Raw genomic sequence first — 21,208 nt, 5'->3', positions numbered from 1 at the left:
CATTATGTATAAGGAAACCTGTATCGAGGGACGAGCTAAGTAATAGGATGATGCTACAGCAACATCTCCATGACTTCGTGAATATTGACCTAGACTCGGATTGATGTGAGTATAGTTATTGCCTATGTAAGGGCAACAGGAGGGTCTGTGGTACTTTAGAATTTGGGACCGCGTGGGAGACAGGGCCCTACCCCTGCCTCTTCCGGTATTAGCAAACCGCGAATGGCCAATGCAGTATGTACAAGTGCTTTGTATAACGTTTTAGCGATAAATGCACTTTATATACGATTTTACATTAACTTCGTTGGTTCCATCTTGGAGCGGTGGCCATCTTATGGTTGCCCTCACATAGGCTACACATTACGAACAAATACGGGCCTTTAGAACACATGTGCTTTCTATTTGACTTCTCTGTGACCTGGGCAGCTTGGCTCCGCTGCCCCAGGTCAGTCCGGTCCCACGAGCTCCCCGTCCTACGGCCACCTGTGATTAGCATCAGGGTTTGACACACCATAAAGCCTCTTCACGAACACAAGCCTCCGGCTAATCTCTTTCACACCTGACTCTTCCTGCTTTATGGCTTGTTTTACAAACAGGAGATGCCCGTGTTTATTGGGGCCTGTTGATATCTGATGTGGGATCTGAGCCTCGCTGGGTAAATAATTGTGGGCTGGCTTAACTGGAATGTGGGATGGTCATCATGACTCTGCCTTTTCATTTGTAATGAATACATGTAAAATGACCATATCGTAAAACGAGGAATGTGTGCCTGAAGCATGATATTTTGTATTTAAGGAGAAGCCCGTTTCTGTAACTTTAAGCAGTCTCCTGAGAACATACATTGTGTTGTACTTCTCGGATACCTGTAATTGGTCTGCAGCCAATAAATCGATCTTTGACTTCACCTAGAAGACTCTGTGTTTCTGTAGGTCTGAAACAGGAAGAACCCGAAGTCTTAGGGTGTGTTCCCCTGCACCGCTGGGCTTAAAATTCCCAGTACTTCAGCTGTGTCGTCATCGAACTTCACAGTTGGGTCCCACATCGTCGGTGAGCCATGCAGGGATTGTCTTTGGATCAGCACTGCATCGGCGTAGAAGGGCACTGCATTGGCTCTGATCAGCGCAAAGTTGTTACTGCATGACTTTTTGCACGAAAACAGCTGCATAACCCTCTTTCAGGGCCCAGGACTGGATTGCCACAGCTTGGCAGGCAGGGCAGGGCTCATAGTTCACAGAGTCCAGCAGCTGAAGTAAAGTTGAAGGAAGTCTTTGATGGCCCTAAGACTTCAAGAACAGGGGGAAAGCCCGTAGGCTCTTGGAGAAACTTGGGTTCAAGGATGTAGAGAGTGGGTTCAGAAGCAGCAGGCGAACGCAGCAAAGCTGGTAGCAAAGTGCCAGTCCCCCTGCAGCACAGCAATCCACAGGTAGCAGGCCAAAACAGCCAAGCAGTTGGCAGAGTGGCAGTCCATCCTATAGCATAGAGGCTCTTCTTCCAGGCAGAATGTCCTTGATTCCAGCAGAGTTCTGATTTGTTGGTGTCAGGGGTCCTGTACTTATGTCATTGGGCTGACCTCTTTGTATTCTCACTCCTCCTGTATCTTGTGTGTGGTGGGCTTGCAGGATGAGCACACATCGCAATTCCTCCCTGTCTGTTCATGGGATTCTTTGCCCCATAGCCTTAAAAACGTTCTTGGCATGGTAATTATCCCCCTGGACCTTAGGCCACCAAGTCATGAAACACCAAAACACAAACAGTAATATTCCCAGGGCCTTCAGACCGACTCATCATGACCATGGTGATATTTGGGCTGACTCATCATGACTGTGGTAATATTTGGGCTGACTCATAGGTAATTGACTAATGGGATATTTGGGCTGACTGATAGGTACAAGACAATGGGAATATTTGGGCTGACTCATAGGCACATGACTATGGGGATATTTGGGCTGACTCATCAGGATTTGGGAACAGTATTTATATCACTCTCAAACCACAAGGCAGTACTTGGCTTACCCACTAGTTAAAGAGGGTGAATCCTCTTCAGCGAACCCACTCACCTGAACGTCTCCATGACCCGGCCGAGCTTCTTCTGCAGTGCGGCTCTCCTGTGAATCACTGATGCTGCGGACATCTTTTTCCCTGCAAATCCAGCGATGCAGCAAACTCCATCCCTGCAATGCCACATGGCTCTCCTGTGAATCTCCAATGCTGCGGACATCTTCTCTCCTGCAAATCCAGCCCCTCAGTGGACACCATCCCTGCAATGGTGCTCCTGAAAGGAGAAATCATGGTTAAGTGCCATCCTTAAAATTAGTGCGCTAACAGAAAGGGTATCAACCAAAGACTTGTTTATATGATACTGAGAATCAGAAAACAGGACAATTCTTGAACATTGAGACATTGTGGGTATTATTGAACACACATGCCGAGGACTTGGTATTAGCATCCAGTAACATTCTTATGTGCTATCCTTTATTGTGCTGTACTCTCTGATTCCAAAAGTACACTCTTGCGCCCCTTGTGCCTAGTGTGTAACAAAAAAGGTGTACTTTATCGATTCCATGCTGAGGAGGGACTGGTTCCGTCCTCAGCCACAGTGGTTGTGTGCTTAGTATGGAACCGTTCCATCCTCGCTCAGCTTCCTGCTGCGATGGTGACAATCTAGTATTCTTACTGCCGATCATGATTGCAAAAGGAGCAGTTGAGCAGCTTTTCTGCTGGAGATGCAGCTGAGAGGCATTTGGAGTGTATTTTCTTCTCAAACTGCCCATTAGAGTTATTTTTCTTTGTGCAAGAAGCCATTTATTAACTTTTCTTTCCAAATAGTCAGGAAGTGCCCCAGAGGCTCCAACCTGTTCCTGCACAGTAGGCTTCTCCACGTGCTTTGTCCCTCTATTGGTCACTTTTCATTAGGATTCGGAGCTGGAAGGATCATTTCCTTGTCTGCTGCATATATACTATTGGGCAAATCTTATGCAGGCTAATGTGTTAAAAAACAGCAAGAATTTTTGGAAGGCAGTTAAGGACATGAAATCTATGGGCAATACCTCCACACCAATCGCTTGCAACATTCTGAGCGAATCTTGGGAGGACCATTTTAGTAAGATTTATGCTGCCCCAATTTCCAATAATCCCAAAAAAGAATATGTATACACTGGTTGATCGAATTATATGAGGTCGAAGAAGCAATAACTCAAAGCCTGGGGGGCAAAGCCCCCGGACCAGACGGTCTCCCTATCGACCTTATTAAAAGCAAACCTGATTTTTGGGCGCCACTTCTTACGAATGTTTTTAACAATCTCACCAACTCATTCATCCCAGACACTTGGTCACTTAGTACAATTGTTCCAATTTTTAAGAAAGGGGACCGATCCAACCCGAGCTGTTATAGGCCAATTTCATTAATTGATAACACCCTAAAAATCCTTGGGACGGGTGTTATTTAATAGAATTAATTCATGGGCTGAAGATAACAAGGTCCTGCATCCGACCCAATTGGGTTTTAGGAGTAAGGTAGGCACTGTAGAACAATGCCTGAATCTTCATCTGATTGTCAGTAAATACACTATAGCTAAGAAAACACCAATGTATCTGGCATTCATGGACCTTACCTCAGCCTTTGATTTTGTTAACAGATCCCGGCTGTGGCAAACCCTTCTAATTCTTGGCCTTGATGACTCACTAGTCTCCTTTTTAGCCTATATACACAGAGACCTGAAAGCCAGGGTTCGTATTGGAAGGAACGGTGAGGTCTCTAAGCCAATTGAAATTGGGAGGGGGGTCAGACAGGGTTGTGTCTTGGCCCCCCTCCTATTCATATTATACATCAATGACTTATCTAAATCCCTACTGCCCCTAACTGAGGACGTCCCAAGCATCGACGGGAATAAAATCCCCGCGCTGCTTTATGCAGATGATGCTGTGTTAATGGGGCGTACCCCTAACGCCCTGAGAGCTTTGGTCCAAGGCTTTGTGGAATTTATGGCAACATTAGACCTGTGTACTAATTTTAAGAAATCATTTTTAATGTCACGTGGGACCAAGAAGCATTTTAACCTTTCTATCGTATCTAACTCTATCAGATTGTCTAGCACCAGCACTTTTCCGTATCTGGGCCAGGTTTTCGCATCTAACGGTTTATGGAATGATCACATTGTCCACTGTAATAGGAAATTTACCAATTCCATTAATACAATTCTCAGGCTACCCAAACCTAAAAACATAGAGGTAGTGCCTGCTATTGTTAAAATTTACAGAACACAATGTATTCCAACCGTTACATATGGTGCAGAGGTATGGGGGAACACTGCCAGCTCACCTATCCAACGAGAAGAGAATACTGGGTGCCCCATTTTCTCATCTACATATGCATGCCATAGCGAGCTCCATTTACCTTATATAGAAGACTTTATTAAGGCACGCCCGACATTATTCTGGCTTAGGATCTGGAAAAACTCGGCTGCACAACTAACTAGGGAAATTATTTCGGATTGTTTAAAATGTGACAGAGGGCTGGTTATATCATGGTTGGCCGGAGTCCACAAAAGCTTAACTAGCCTGAATTTGGAACATCTTTTTCTCAACCTTTTAGCCCACAACCCTCTAAGCATTAAAACTGTGGAAAAACTACTCTATGCATCCTATAAAGAAACCAGGCTAGCAGCTGAATGTAATAAAACCTCTGTTGCTAGATATATGCGAATAGAGCATGTATCCACAGCCATGCCTAAATATCTCTTAAAACCTGTTGGCTGTTGGGAACGGGGCTTATTCTTCAGGCTAAGGACTGACACCATGAAATATCTACTGTCTTTTCCCACTGGTTATTCTTCGAACCTTGATCACACCCCCTGTCCATATACCCACAATCTGAAACAATCAATGTTACACTTCTTATTGTTCTGTTCTTTTTATTTACCGCTTACGAAAAAATTATTGATTCCGTATTTTAAATCTCGATGCGTAACTGACTATAAAATAGCCTATGAGTTGACGCTTGCAATTGATAATGACGAATTATGTTTCCGAGTTGGATCTTTTTTAAAAATGGCTGTACGTTTTCTTAATTCCATGAATTCGGACTAATTTCTTTTTTGTTTAATTATTAATAATGTATTTTTAACTGCACTTTTATGGATATGCTGCTTTTATCCGAATAAAGTTCATATTGATTGATTGATTGATTGACCATTGGATTTAAAGATTTCACAAGTTGATTGAAAAACTGGTGTATAAGAGTGTTGTTTGTTTGATTGGGGGCATGCACCTGGAAATATTGTACTTTTTTAAAACTTATTATAGTCGGTGGCCTGCAGTTTCAGTAGGGGCCTAGTTTTTTGCATTTAAATTTTCTTCTTTTGTATAGGAAAAATGTTGCACAGTTTACTACATTTCTCCATGTTTTTAAATAAATTTGCAATGTTGCTTTAATTCACTATGTGGCCCAGTCTGCCAATGGGCCTTCCAGCAAGTAGGCCCTGTACCCTAGTCATGGTTGCATGAAACAAGTGTTTCTGTGGTGTCTGTTGAATAAAAATATTATTTAGGCCATGGATGGCATTTGGTTAAAATAGGAAATGTATTTTTTTGGGTGGTATTACATGTTTACATGTTTTGCTTCCCTGCAGACAGTGCATAGGTGGGGTAATGCCTTTGGAGGATGTGTGCTGAACATTTTTAGCACAGTTAATTTTTGTTTTTGGCATTGCTGAATTAACGTTGTGTTCTCTGTGTTACCATGCCTCCTGATGAGGCCCCTTCTCCCATGGACTTTCTACGTATTGATCTCCCTCCAGAAAATGCCCCTTATGTGGTCGTTTTGACTGGTGTCCCCAAACTGGCTACTGAGAGGCATGAATCATTCCAGGAACTTAAAAACAAAGTAATGTACTGGTTGAACAATAACAGACCATTTCCTAGGAATGTATGTTCACCTATTCTGTTTGTTAGGAGAGTTGGTTGGGTGGGTCACAAACCAAAGGATGTGGGTGGTGACTGTGTCATTATCAACTTTAAAAATCCTGAGGTAGTTGATCACGTATGTAGTCCTATCTTCGATAATGTAACCTCCAACATTAAAACATTTAACTTAGGTCATTTTTATTTTCCCCCCAATAAACCCTCTTTTCCATGTTTAAGGCCCCTCGTACCGCCCCGTAACCATTATGATCGAGGGCAATTTGTTGATGGCATGCGGGGTAGGATGACCGATAATGAAGTTTTAGGTTTTCCAGTTAATAATAATAGGTATAGCTCCTTGGATGAGGTGGAAATGACTAAGGAAGCAAGGTAATCATCATTTACCTTCCATCTCTCCTGTTGATGAGAATGGTGACAAAGGTGGTTATGGAGTCCCAATGGTGATTTCACCTATGGGTATAGAACCATTGGACGCTGGGGTTATTTCATGTACTGGCCTAAGCATTAGGAGGGATGACTCCATCCAATCTTCAGATTGGGAGGATATACCCAATAATCTACCTGTAATTATTGATACTCTACCCACCCAGACTAACTCCGCAAACGATTTGTTCTATCCTGATAGAACGCTTAAAATTCTTAGTTGGAACATCGCGGGCCTGGCCACCAATATTGACAACCCGGAGTGGTGTTCTTTTATAGACCTCTTTGGGATTTGTTTATTACAGGAAACGTGGTCAGTGGAACCCACACATAGATTGGGGTACACTACTTTTATGCAACCAGCCCTAAAAGGTCCAAAAGGCAGACCCTCGGGGGGTCTGTGTGTTTGGGTGGGCACTCACCTTGGCTTCAAGATTAAAAAGGTTGAAACCAATAGCAGAGACTTAATATGTATTCTTTTGTCCCACAGGAAGACCCCTAAGATTGCACTCATTAATGTTTATTCGCGTCCTACTTGTCGGGGTGGTACATCATCTACTCTCGAGTCTTTGTCATCTCTTTTGGAATCTCTTCCAGATGATGTCGTCTTGATGATTGGTGGTGATTTCAATTGACATTTCGAGCCCCTGAGTGGAGAAACCCCAATTTCATACGAGGAAGATGAGGTTAGATCTATTCCACCCACCAGCATGTAGACAGTTAAACGCTGGACTCCCCTGGTCCTTCAACTCACCTCTCTCACCTAATCATTCTCCTTGAGAGCGTGTAATGGCCGTTTCAACGGGGATATGCCGGGGCAGTCAACTTATAGGGGAATGGGACACGAATCTGTGATTGATTATCTTTTGGTTAGTCTAGATTTGTGGCCCAAAGTGTTGGATTTTAAAATAATTAGGCGCATGGAGAGTGACCACGATCCCTTGATAGTAGATCTGAATTTCCAACTGTTGAACGCAGGGCCAGATAAAGATACTCTTCCAGCAGGGAACACAAGAGTCATCCAAGGGGGGAAGCGGATACGCTGGCTTACTGTAAAACAGTCTGACTCAGCCATTGCCAGTATGTACCAAAATATTCTTCCTCTCCTTGAAAGGGTGTTCAAAATGGAAGTTAATAACCCTGTGGCTGGTAGAACTATGGATTTGGCTAAAACTCACAAGGATCTTGTCGAAATACTGTGTGTTTTTTTTTATAAAGTAGGTACAGTAAACCCAAAGAAGCAGGGGAACACAAACCCGTGGTTTACAAAGGGCTGTAGGGCAGTCAAACAGGATCTACTACAGGCCATTAAGGCAGGCAATCGTCAACATATTCTGGAAGTAAGGCGGGCCTACAGGAAGATAATCCTTAGTGCCAAAACTGAGTGGGAAGAGGGAAGATGGGTTGCTATTAGAACAGCCCTTATGGTAAAAGATTCAAGGTCCTTTTGGAACCTTGTTCACACTGGGAAATCGGAGGGTAAAACCACTATTGACCCCAATGTTTCCGAAGATGCATGGGCATCGTATTTTAAAAAACTCTACTCCAATAACACAACTAGGAGAGATGATCCCCCTGCAATTTTAATGACCCTGGATCCATCCTGGGATGTTCCTCCCTGGGCGATAATGGAAGTGGATTTGGCACTGGATAATCTTCAACCAAATAAGGCCCCTGGGTTAGATAGGATCCCTGGGGACCTTTATAGAGATGAAAGGACAGTTTGGGCACCCTACTTCCTAATCCTCTTCAATGCTATTCTGCAAGGCTTACCGGTTCCATCTACCTGGATGGGTGCGGAAATTATCCCCATTTTTAAAAAGGGATCCCGCCTCGACCCGGGTAATTACAGGCCTATAAGCCCTATAGACGTGAGCCAGAAAATTTATTCGAGACTTCTCCTGCAACGATTGCAGAATTGGATCGAGGAGAATAACATCTTAACCCCACTTCAAGCGGGATTTAGGTCCAAAATATCAACTATGGACCAACTATTTAGGCTCCAGATCCTCTACTGGAAACACGTTATATTGGAGGGGGGTAGTCTATATTTGACCTTCGTGGATTTGAAATCTGCATTTGACATGGTGGACCGCAATCAGCTCTGGAATTTATTGCTAGCTATGGGGGTTCCACCTTATCTATGCTACCAATTGAAGATTCTCCACGAAGGGACATATGCTAGAGTTCGCTATGGAAAACATGGTCACCTGACCGACCCTTTTCCAGTAGAGAAGGGTGTGCGTCAGGGCTGTGTCCTTGCCCCAACTCTGTTTTCACTTTTCCTCAACGGGCTCATTGATGACCTTCTGGAAACTACAGACATTGATGCCCCAAAATTGGCCTCTCAAAGATACCCTGCATTTATGTTTGCAGACGACACCTTGCTGTTGTCAAAATCGCCGATGGGCATGCAGCGGGTGTTGAATCAGTTTACCAACTTCTGCAACAAAAGGAATCTGGTGGTCAACATAGATAAAACAAAATATATGGCCTTTAACGTAAAATCTTCCAATTATCCACATCCCATGATGGAAGGTATTCCTTTGGATCGGGTTTCTACTTTTGAGTACCTAGGCCTGACCTTGAATGATAAAATGGGATGGTCTCCTCAAAAGCTTAAAGCAAACTTAAAACTCACCCAGGCTATAGGGGGCATCCTTAAAGTTCATAAAAATTGTAGCTTAAAAATCATAAGTGCCCCCCTTGAAATTTACATTGTGCAATCCAGGTCCTCGACACTCTATGGGGCTGAATTATGGGGCCATACTCCTACAAATGATATGGTCAGTACCGAAAACAATTTTTTTAGGGAACTTTTAACCCTTCCAAATAATACGCCGCTCATGCCATTGAGGTTGGATCTAAATATTCGCCCCATTTCAGAGGTTGCTGCCTCAAGGCCATCGATGTATTGGAGGAGGATTTGGAGTGCAACCGAGTTGGCATGCTATAGAGACGAACTGAAAGTAATCCTGGGTACACTAGGAGCCGATAAGATCCCCTGGCTCCAGTATGTTAGGCAGACACTTAATCAGATTGGTCTTGCATACCTCTGGGATAATCCAGAGGATTCAATCTCGGGCATTTCCAAGAAATCTCTTGCCACAATACTCAAAGATTACTATTTAATGAAAGCTTATAGCTCGGCTAAACCATCAAGTCTGACTGATGCTTTCCTTGATGTTAAGCCATATTACGCCTTTGTACCTGAACTTGATGTTATCCAGCCAACCTTAGCAAAGAAGCTATATGTACAGTTCAGATACGGAACCCTTCCCTTATACTCATTCACTGATCGATGGGCGGGTGGATTACATCATGTATGCCCTGGTTGTAACAGGAAACCACAATTCATGTTGTGCTTTTTTGCCCGGCTTATGCCGGTATTCGGAAAAAATGGATTATACAGTTATGCTTAAATCTGGGTGTTAGGAGCTATCTTGATTTTTATAGGATACTGAGAAGCGATACAAACCCACTTATTGTGGTTTCAGTTACCAAGTTTTTGTTTTCAATGTGGTTAATTCGCAGGAAATTAACTAGCAAAACTATCCACTGATATTCTGGTATCAAGCGTGGCTAGAATACTGCCAAACCACATTGTTAATTGATTATTATTCACTGGCATTTGTACCTTCAAATTGACTGGAATATGTACTTTATTATGGAAATTGTGATATTAAGACTGTACTTTTATGATTTTAAACAATCGCAATAAAGTTTTTGATGATGATGATGACCATGCCTCCTTTGTCTGGCCAGTGTGTGAGCGTTTGTGCCATATGCCATAGGCTACCATTTGTCTTTGTTATCCATGCCACATGGCCAGGGGCCATTTTCTATATTCAGTGTTCATAGACTTGCATGTGTTCTTTGTTCTCCAGGCCTCCTGCTTATGGTGCCCATGTGGCTGGCGGCCATTTTGTGTAGCCAGCCAGTGTGCTTTGCCATATGCCTGCATGTCTTCTTTGTTGTGGCCATGCCTCCTTGCTCAGTGTTAGTTGTTGTTGATGACCATGTGGCAGTGGCTGGCAGCCTGTTTGTGCATCCAGGCAGTGTGCCTCTTTGCCACAGGCTTGCATGGATGGTTGAGAATGATAGCAGTTTAATAAATTAATATGCTTGAGGATAATTTTACTTAGCTTTAATTTTTTTAATTTAATTTATTTATTTTAAAAAGTATTTTAATTTTTGTAATTACATTATTTTAATGTAGGTTTTTTCAATTTTCCTAACATCTAACATCAACCCCATGTCTGCTATAGGTACACCGCACAAGAGCATTCATTGCCTAAGGATTATTTCATTGTCATCTGCACCTCCCTGAGTGCCACATCCCAACGTGATGCACCTAAAGCAAACAGGTACATCTGTATGTTGTTGTTGCTTTTTCTGATCCTTCCTGAGTGTACTGTACACCATGAAAGTTTATGTTGATGTGGTTTTATGAATGGATTGTTAGACTGTGTTGCTACTTATTTGAAATATCTTAAGTAACTACACTAAATGAAATTTTTTTTTTGTGGTAATTGAAATGCAACAGTGCCACGATTCACTGATGTTCTTGCTTGTTTGCTTTTAGGTGCACAAGAGAGGAGACCTCATCCACAGTACTGCCAGACAGAAGGCCTGTGCACGGTGTGATGGGTGACTGAGGTGACTGACTACACAACACAGCATATCTTGGGCTTGTGTAGCTAAGTGCCACTGCCAACTGACAGCTTCAAGATGGCCCCAAAGAAAGGTGTTGCCAAGATAGTGGCCAGTGGGGAGGAGACGAAGCAGATTTCCACCACTGGCATGCCGACCAACAGTTTTTTCAGCAAGTTGTGCCTGCCGCACCGGCCTCTGGTGAGCAAGCAGAGAGCAGCTTTCCTGCATCAACAGCACCACCCCCAACCTAAGCCCAGGACCATGTCTCTCAGGGAGGCAGCCATGTCAACGCAGACAAGTAGTGATGTTGAATTAGATTTGTCCCTTTCACATAGTAGTGCACAGTTGTTTCAGAAAACAGAGCAAAGTGGACAGCTGCCGCAGCCAGCAACAGTACATGTGCCTGATGTTGGAGCACACCAGAAGGTTGAGCTTCCTTCCGAGCAAGAAGTTGAACCCCTTCTTTAAGTATCATTGGCTCCCAGATCTCCAGCAGGGAAAAGGAAGGGCACTACTGCACCGTCTTCTCCAAGCACCACTTCTGAAGATGATGATAGGGACATGAGGCAGAGTCCAGGAGACAGCAGAAGAGGCAAGGGAAAACAAAAGATCCCGAAAGACTTTGACTTATGGAAGGGGATGATGAGGAGGATGATGACGATGAGGTAGTAATGGTGGAAGGTGACACAGGGGAATTTGACATTGCAATTCAACCTGCTCCGAGGGATGTGGCACAGGTAGCACTGCCACCAGCTCCCATATTTGAAAGCCCAAGCTGAGACCTGGCCCAACCCCTGCCTCAGGAGATGCAGAGAGGCAATCAATGACACACCCAACTACCTCCAGTTCTTCTTCAAGCATTGGCAGTGGCACAGTAAAAAAGAACTCCTTCCCAGTTTGGGACTTTTTTATAGTTAGCAAAGAGGGGGAACACATTGCAGTATGCATCATTTGCCACACAAATGTTAGGTGAGGTAAGCCTGGTACACATTATGGTACTGGAGACCAGGCGATCCATATGAAAAAACACCACACAATCAAGTAGGAGGAGAACCTTAAATAAATTGCTGAACATGGTTGTGGTGGTGAGGAGAGCCGGGGATATTAATGGTGGAAGGTGATGATGAGGAAGAAGAGGGTGACATCTTCATGCAAAGCAGCCCTGTCCTCAGCAGTGTGCTGGCAGATTCCTCCACCTCTGCGACTTCTCAATGAAAATGTCCCAAGAAAAGAAGATAATCCAGGCTACTATTACGGGCATGTTTAGGCTGGAGGGGCTCAACGAGCTGAACCACTCAACCACACGTTTGTACAATGGGAAGTTGGCAAAAATGTTTACGCTGGACCTCCTCCCTTTTTCTTTTGTGGAAGGAGTAGGATTCTTAGAATTTGTGGCAGCCATCTGCCCAAAATGGAAGGTACCAAGTAGGACCTATTTTGCCAGAGTTGCTGATCCAGCACTGCATCGTGATGTGCTGCAGATGGTTGGACAAGTTTTGCCGCAAAGTGCTGTTCACACCATTCACCTGACAACAGACATGTGGACCAGTTGTCAGGTGACTGATTTCATGTGCATCACTACACACTGGATCTCTATTGTGGGGGTAAAGCAAAAGATCTTTTCAGGTCTTGGCCCTGAAGAAAGTTTTAAGAGCGTTCAGCGGCATGCAACAGTGGCCATGTTCACCATGGAGAAATCACATACAGCTGTAAATACCTTGGAGGAATTTAACAGCAAAGTGTATGAATTACTATGACCCAGAGGTTGCAGAATTGGGTTTGTTGCCACGAACAGTAGCATTAACATAGCCAAGGCCTGTCAGAAAGAGGATATTTCAGGGCACTGTGTTTGGTCTATTGCATGAACCTTGTGGTTCAAGACTTCCTCAAAAAGGAAGACATAGTCAGCAACATACTAACCACCTGCAGAAGAATCTGCACTCATTTCAGCCGTTCTTTTAAAGCCCGGAAACATTTGCAGATTATTCAGTGTAATAATAGAGCACCAGTTAAAGCCCTGATGCAGAAGGTGCCAACACTTTGGAACTCGACCTTTTACATGTTGCAATGTCTATTTGAGCAGTACAAACAGATGAATGACTATGTCATTCAAAGAGGAAGAGATGCAGTTGGGAAAGCTATAAGCAAGGATGCGGACAAATGGGGCCTAGTCAAATGCCTGACAGAGATGCTACTCCCCTTTGAGGTTTTCAAGCAGGAACTTAGCAAGGTGTACATCACGATGGGCCAAGCTATTCTGTTGTTGCAACTCCTACAGGACCAGATAAAGAAGGTTTCTGAAAGGTTTCACCCGCAGGTATGAATGAAAACACAGAGGCACATGCCTTAGTTGAGACTTTAATCCTTCGCTTAGCTTGTAATGCAAGGCTGCAACATGACATCATAGAATCAAAAGAGTACATCTGTGTCACACTACTTGATCCATGGTACATAAAAATTCTGCCCACATTCATCCCTTTTTCTGAAGGGGATGTTTTAAAATGCAAGAGGTGGATTGTAGAGCAAGCTGGTGACTTGGAAGAAGAATGGGTGCTGCCTTCAACTTCCAGAGAGGGCTGTCTTGTTTCACAGCAGCGAACAACACCATCAACCAGAACACCGGCAACAACAGCGACACAAGGGCCGGACCAAGCCTTTGCATTGTATTGGTTCCAAATGACAGGGCTCAAGTCCACTGCAGAAGAGATGGCAAAATAGATTGAGTAAGTGGCAGCACCAATGACCTTCCACAGGATGTTCCAGGAGTATCTGGATAATCCAAAAGACACTCCACGACACCGGACCAGCGTACCTCAACAGCCGACTCAGCCTCTACACCCCCACCCGCCAGCTCTGCTCCGCAGACTGCGCCCTCGCCACCACCCCCCGCATCCGAAGAGTGACCACTGGCGGCAGATCATTCTCCCACCTCGCCGCCAAGACATGGAACACCCTCCCCATCCGCCTGCGGCAGACCGAAGTCCTCCTAACCCCCAGGAGACTCCTCAAGACCTGGCTCTTCAAACAGTAGCAGCGTCCCCTCCCTAGCACCTTGAGACCCAAACGGATAGGTAGTGCACTTTATAAATGCTATGATTGATTGATTGATTATGTGGATAAAAATCCATTGATGTATTGGTATAGGAAGATGCATCAATGGCCAGGGCTCAGTAGGCTGGCAGTACAGTATCTAGCTTGTCTTGTCACCAGTGTGTCTGCTGAATGTGTGTTCAGTGCAGCTGGTGTGGTTTTTGCAGTGAGAAGTACCAGTCGGTTGCCTCAAAACGTGGAGACATTGACAATGATCATAATGAACCAACATTTTAGACCACAGAATTATACCGTTCCTGAAACAGCATCACAGGAGAAGGAGGAGGAGGGTGATTGGTCCAAAATTGAATTAAATATGTTAGCTGGCCAACTTCTAGGAGAACCACCTAAGTTCAAAAACAAACTCTACTTCCTGGATCAAATGTGTGGCAGTGTCCCTATAGAACCTTTTTATTTTTTCTCGTTGAACTTAGTTTTCTCTTCACAACCCCCCCAAAAAAAATTAGCTTGAGGAACATTATTATTTTTGCTTCAGATTTATGCTGCCCCACTTTTTTTTATTAGTCACATATATTGCAGGATTGCAGTTGGACCAGCGTGCATTGAAGAAGCCTCTACAATTCCTTCATGACATTGAGGACAATGCCTGCCCCACTCGCATGCCTATAGCCTATTCCTTTTTCCATCACTTAGCACTAGGCATTCTGTCCCAGAAGATCATCTATTATCTACAAGACTACCTACCAATACCAAATTCCAATGTTTTGCCTGCATCAAAGATGATTGAATACCTAATACCTAAACTACCCATGCTTTTATTGGAAGAGGTAGCTTCAAATATTGCAACTGTGAGCGACTGAGTGATGATGATAATGATTAATGATTTATGTGGTTGCAGACAGTGAGGGAGGGTGCTGAACTGCAATGTGGGAGCTTGCCTGAGATGGCTGATTTGCATTGTTTGGGACCTGAGTGATGGACACTCATTTTTTCCCTGTAGGTGATTGGCCTTCACAAACTTACTCAGCGAAAATGAATTAACCTGTATGGTCCACTCCTATGATCCTTCTGTTTTTTTCATCATCTAGGAGGGCTGCTCCAGACAATTGTTTGATTTACAAGACTGCCAAATTTCAATCTGTTGCTTGCTTTAAAGGGGAGATAGTGTGCCTACCACCATGCTTGGAGTGGAACAGGTAACCATTGCACCAATAAGTGATCAGATTATTGAGAGACTGTGAGTGATGATTGGTGTAGAGGTTGACAGTGAGGGAGGGTGTGTTAGACTGCAATACAGGACATTTCTTGAGATGATTATCGATTTGCAATGTTTGGGGCTTGAGTGATGGGCGATCATTTTTTTTCCTGGAGGTGAAATGTCCTTTCACACTTTGCCAGATTTAATTGCAGGGTCCTCTTGTTTTTTTCTGGTTCTTCATAGAACAGCCACTTTAGTTAACAAATAAAAACCTACGCAAAATACTGCAATTCTGTTTCTCTACTTGTTCTTTAACAGCATTGTACTACACATCTTTCTTGCTGGTGTCATCATGATGAAGACTGGTCTGGGATGGAGTTACTTGGAGTTAGGGGGAGGATAATGGAAGAACTCAGGATGGGAGCTGCGGGACTACCTCATCAACAGCTAGAAGCAAGAAGTTATCGAATATCGACTTCAGTTCAAAGGTAAACCAAGAGTCTGAGGACTAGTACTCAGCTATGTGAAATAGAGAAAGGTGTGTTTGTGAAATGCTGCTGATGTGTTTGTGTGCGTGTGTGTGTGTGTGTGTGTTGGACTTGTGGCAAAAGTGAAACTCTGAGTCCCCTATTGTTTTTTTGCTCTGCTTCTGAGTCTTCTCGATACACTCCTTTGGAAGATTACATTCTGTCTGTCCTTCTCCTTGACTCAAAACTATGATTTCTCTTTTACAATCTGCAGGCCATCTTCTAGTCTCCTGCATGAACTAAAGGCTATCTAAGCTCAATAGCACTCCTGCTTACCTACCTGGCCAGTCCAGACAGCCACCAAAGAGCAGACATTCCCAAGGTGAATGCAGATGCACCACCTCATTTTGCAATACAGTATCACTTTTCTTTTAACAATCAATTTCAGAAAAACTGGGTGGGTATGTTTACTCTCTAACCTAGAAGAGAAAACATTTAGATATCTGATAACTTGTGTCCCAGGGGTAGAATGACTGTTTGCAATGCATTTATCAGTACTATGTCCTACTCATTCCTTTGTATCCTTCTAACAACAGATTGATGGCAAATTATATGCTGCTGCTCATTGCCCAGATGATTCTTGTTCTTGTGTGTGTTGCAGTGTTTGTCTTTGTCAAACCTTTCCCCAAATCCCCTTGCCCATCCATTCATCAAACTCCTAACCCTTTTCCCCTGGGCTGCGTGATTTATTGAGTTGTGGCTTAATTTACACCATCAATGGATCACACTCTTGGTGGGGCAGATGTGTTGAAAGCAACACCAATTTACTGCAGGATCTTGTAAGCAATAGCCCACACTGGCCCAATAGCCACACGTGCATTAAAAATGATTCACATTTTAGATATAGAATGAAGAGCATCAGTCATAAGCATCATCATTCAGGCCTTGTGTTGCGTAACTGTAAACACCTAACCTAACGTTGTCCAATCCAGACTTTGAGTCCATTTTTTACACCTTGAGGATTTCACAAATAATACTAGTAGCTCCACATAAGCCAAAACTTATTAGTATTGCTATTTTTTGTATTTTAGCACTATCAGGCATTCTCGTTGTGGCATCATGTACTACTCAGGTGGTATCAATTCTTTGTAAATCTTTGATAAATATATAACCCACTAACTTAGTCTTTCTATTTCCATTTAGTTTCCTACGCTGAATAATCAATCAATCATTCAGATTAATCCTACAGTTGGAGCTCTCCTGGGTGGAATTGGAAGTGGGACCTTGCTTGTGAAGTTGTGATGCCTTCCCTGCTATTGCTTCATCTATATTCAGGTAAGACAACTAGTATGGATGAAATATAACTTAGTAAGTACCTAACTAACAGTTACTGTTGTTTATCTAGGTTGTTGTACACAATATAGGTCATCATCGCAGCATTCCACCTAATGGTCAAGATAGAGATGTATAACTCTTTACCTAAGCGCTACCCTCTCTCTTAAGTTACAAGCACATAAACAGGCTGCTTAAAACTAATTGAAGACAGCAGTGCAAAGTAAAAGTAAAACAAACTACTTCAGGCATACATTTAGATTAGAAAAAAAAAATAGATTTCCCCTTTATTAATTTACAAAGCAACCGATCCTGTCTACCCAAACAACATGCCCACCCCTCTCCCAAACAAAACTGACCCAAGCCCCAAAACTCAAAATGACCAAGCAAGTCTCTCCAGTCCCAACTCCCTTCCCACCCTCTCCACCCAGCCTCAACAAACAATAAATCCCTCCCACCAAAACGGAAATTGTAAAAAAAAAAAAAGGCTTGAAGAGAGCATTATGGATTTTGATCCCGGAGCTGGTCCAGGCTCTTCTCCATCATGGTGAGCCGGCCTTCGATGGTGGCAGCAGTTGGCTGGCGGCAGCACCTCCAGTGGGATGTCTGGGATGCTAAGGGGGAATGGATGCACTGGGGCCTGGCTGTTGTGCATTAATTTCCTCCTCCTCCTCTTCCAGGACTACCAGCTACCAGTATTCCAGTTTAATATGCTCCAGCCTCTGTGTCCGCAAACAGGCTGCTATCTCCCGCCTGTTGGGTGGTCTGGCTGGATCAGCAGTAGCAGCTATATTGATAAAAACAAAAAAGACAAATTGTAAATAATGCTCTGTGCAAACAATTGTTTTAAATTACAGGGTGGCGCATTAGCAGTGCATTGCTGGTCCCCTAGGGCCATTGGAATTAATTTGATGTGATTATCATTAGCAGAGTCACAAGGCCACTTTTATGTTTACCAACCCATGCCTTGCATAAAAAACCACTGACTGTGTGGCAAAAAAATATTAACAGGTAAAATAACATCACTGGATTAAAAAAAACAGCGATTTGATCATTTTTTCTTCTAAAGGCTTTGAAAGTAACTATGAACAGAGTCACATACTTTCAAGTTGAAAAATATATTACCTCTCATTAATGAGTAAGCCATTATGCACTATATGGAGTACAAGTTGTGCGTTGCGCTAAAATAATGAAGCAATTCTCATTGCTAGCTAGTGCATCGGCTAGTTTACTACTTTCTGCAGCTGTAGTTGACAATTATCTATTGTAAATACGATTTTGGCCTTGCTCTTCGCCAAATGCATTTCTCTTTCTACCTTGTCTCCAAAGATGCAGATGAATAATCAAGAAGGTACTACGTCACAGACCTCATGTATGAAATGCGCATATTAATATATTATCATGTCTGCCTTAAGTAGACGTTGAGGAAATGAATCTGATAGACTGCACTACAGGGAAAGGAATGGGCTATATAGATTTTATTTGTCACATTTGTCACTGTGTATCCCATACACCAAACTTGAAATCAAATCATACACTTACTCCCACTTTACTCGCCCACCACTACATATTTCAAACAAATTAATTCACTGGGCAGTAAGCAAGGAAAGGAAACTTGATGTACTCTACTGCATGGTAGAGCTTTTTTGATATATAATAGAGGGTCCTCTACACTGATCATCAATTCATCATCTTTGGTTTTTCAGTCACTGTACAATTCAAAAGGGAAACATCTGAAGAAGTGTAAAATAAATCTGTTCTGGGAAACCATGAAATATATTCTGGAATCACTTCAATTCTCATGGTTATAGAATTAAATGTGGCACATACCAAGAATGAATTTTCCAAATTGGTAGGCTGGGATGAAAGAACTTAGGAAAAAAATAAAGGAGTGAGGTACTAACAGGTGACCGAGTGGGCAAAGGGAAACAACACACCTTATGTGTTTTAATTTGCAATGCATTGAACACATTGTAAATGCTGCATTAATTGAAGCCAATGCACATGACATAGCTAATATGACAGTCACAAATTGACGCATACTGCACTTCGGTCATAGTTGGCAAAAATGTCATGGGCAGGGAGGGGGAATAGCACTTGTTACAACGCATGCCATTACAAAGCAAGTTGTTACAATAACACGTTGTTACATCGCATGCCATTACAACGCAAGTCGTTACAACGACTTGCTGTAGAGGGGCGAAGGAGTTTGGAATAGTATAACTTACTATTCCAACTCCAGTGTGTGCAACAGTAGGGAAGGTGTTGGATTGAAAATCCAACAAATCCAACACTTTCTGCCCCCTACAGCAAGTCTTTGTAATGACTTGCGTTGTAATGGCATGCGAAGTAACAACATGTTGTTGTAACAACTTGCGTTGTAAAGGCATTACGATGTAAGGCCTGCGTTGTAATGGATGTTTTCCGGGGAGGGGGGATGATGAATGATGGGTGGGAGACATCTAGCTCACTTAAAAAATACAGCGAGTCAAGGAAGTAGAATAAAGAATAAAAATACAACCCACTTAGAACCATAGCTTGGGATGATAACCATACATAAACCAAGTAAGCGAAGTAGGTGAGCAGCATGCTCCTCATGAGAAGAGCTGCCTTGCTTATTCATCCACACAATCCAAATATTCATTCAGCCTTTCATTCTGATTTATCCGTAGCCACCATGATTAAGCTTTACATTCTCTCATTCAGTCTTTCACCAGAATTTCCAATCCATTATCCATCCATTCAATAGCCCCCCTTTCTTCAAACCATCCTTTCGCCCCATCCATCCAGTCTGCTATCTGAATCTTCACAATAGACGGTACCAACAATGCAATACCCCAAGATTCTACCCTAAGAAGTCAACAACAATCATAAAAGGACTTACTATGATCAGCAGAGCCCTCGGCAGCGGCGCTGGTGGTTGGCGCTGGCTGACCAGCTTCACCTGGACCCTCGGAAACGTCCCTGTCCTTGCCCTTGGGTGTTGATGAACCAAATTAAGAAGATAAAAAAAATAGATTAGAGATGAAGTTAATAATCTCCACAATTATTTTATGACAAGCAAACGCAGTCACATTGTACTTCTCTAAAACAGATCGACTATAGTACTACTAGTTTATACTTGAGTCTATCGACTGTTGTCGAGTTGCCCATAAATCCCTAAACAAAAACTACATTTGGAACTAATGCATTGCAGTGAATGAGCGTTGATTTTATTCTCAATTCTCAACACCCTTGATAGACCAACTCAGTCTCCTTTTTTTTCATTTTTTTATTTTGTATTGTTTTCCTTTGAACAAAACAGATTGTCATTTGATTGTACGGTTTTCCCGTATCACTTAGCAGTACAGCACACAATTTTACATCCAGTCAGTTGAAACCATTTCTACACAGTTTTACATTTCCGATATCGATGCCCCACACTCCCGCCCCCAAGCCTCTCCCATCAGTCTGTGTCAGAGATATCATCATCCTGCATTGGCGGTGGATCGCATATGCCTCCTCTAAATTTATTCCATGCCCCCCATACCTTATCCCATTTACGGGGGCATCCCCGCCTGATGAATGTTGATCGCTAAGCCAGCATGGCTGCATCCATGTCCCTTCCCCATGTGGACAGCGATGGTGCCTCCCACGCCCCCCATTTTTGGGCTATGTTCCGTCTAGCTGTCACAATCCCCAACGTAGCCCAGCTCTGAGCCTGGCGGTTGAGGTCATTAGGTTCCCACACGTTTAACAAACAGCGCCTGGGCTCTGGCACCAATGACACTCCCCCCGACTGTGACATCGTCCGCATCACCCGCCTCCAATAGTCTTGAATTATAGGGCACTCCCAGATGGTGTGAAAGAAGGTACCCTCCTCCCCGCAGCCGTGCAGACAGAATGGGTGTGGCGCTCTACCCATTTTATGTAGCGTGTGTCTGGTGTAATATGAGCGGTGCAGAATCCGGAGCTGTACCAGCCGTAGCCTCGAGGGATTACCTGCCTCTCGTGGTGAAGCTAGCGCCTCCCGCCATTCCGGATCATCAAACTCGCCTACATCACGGGCCCATTTCTCCTGCAGGGATCCCATTGGGTCTGGCAGGTTGTTTACTAGCTTTCGGTATGTAAGTGACGTGGCCTTCTTTGGCATATAATCTGTCAGCAACCTGTCCTCCATGGG

The sequence above is a fragment of the Triturus cristatus genome, chromosome 1_2 (assembly GCF_964204655.1).
Source record: "Triturus cristatus chromosome 1_2, aTriCri1.1, whole genome shotgun sequence".
Lineage (NCBI taxonomy): Eukaryota > Metazoa > Chordata > Amphibia > Caudata > Salamandridae > Triturus > Triturus cristatus.
This window is presented reverse-complemented; position numbering follows the sequence as displayed.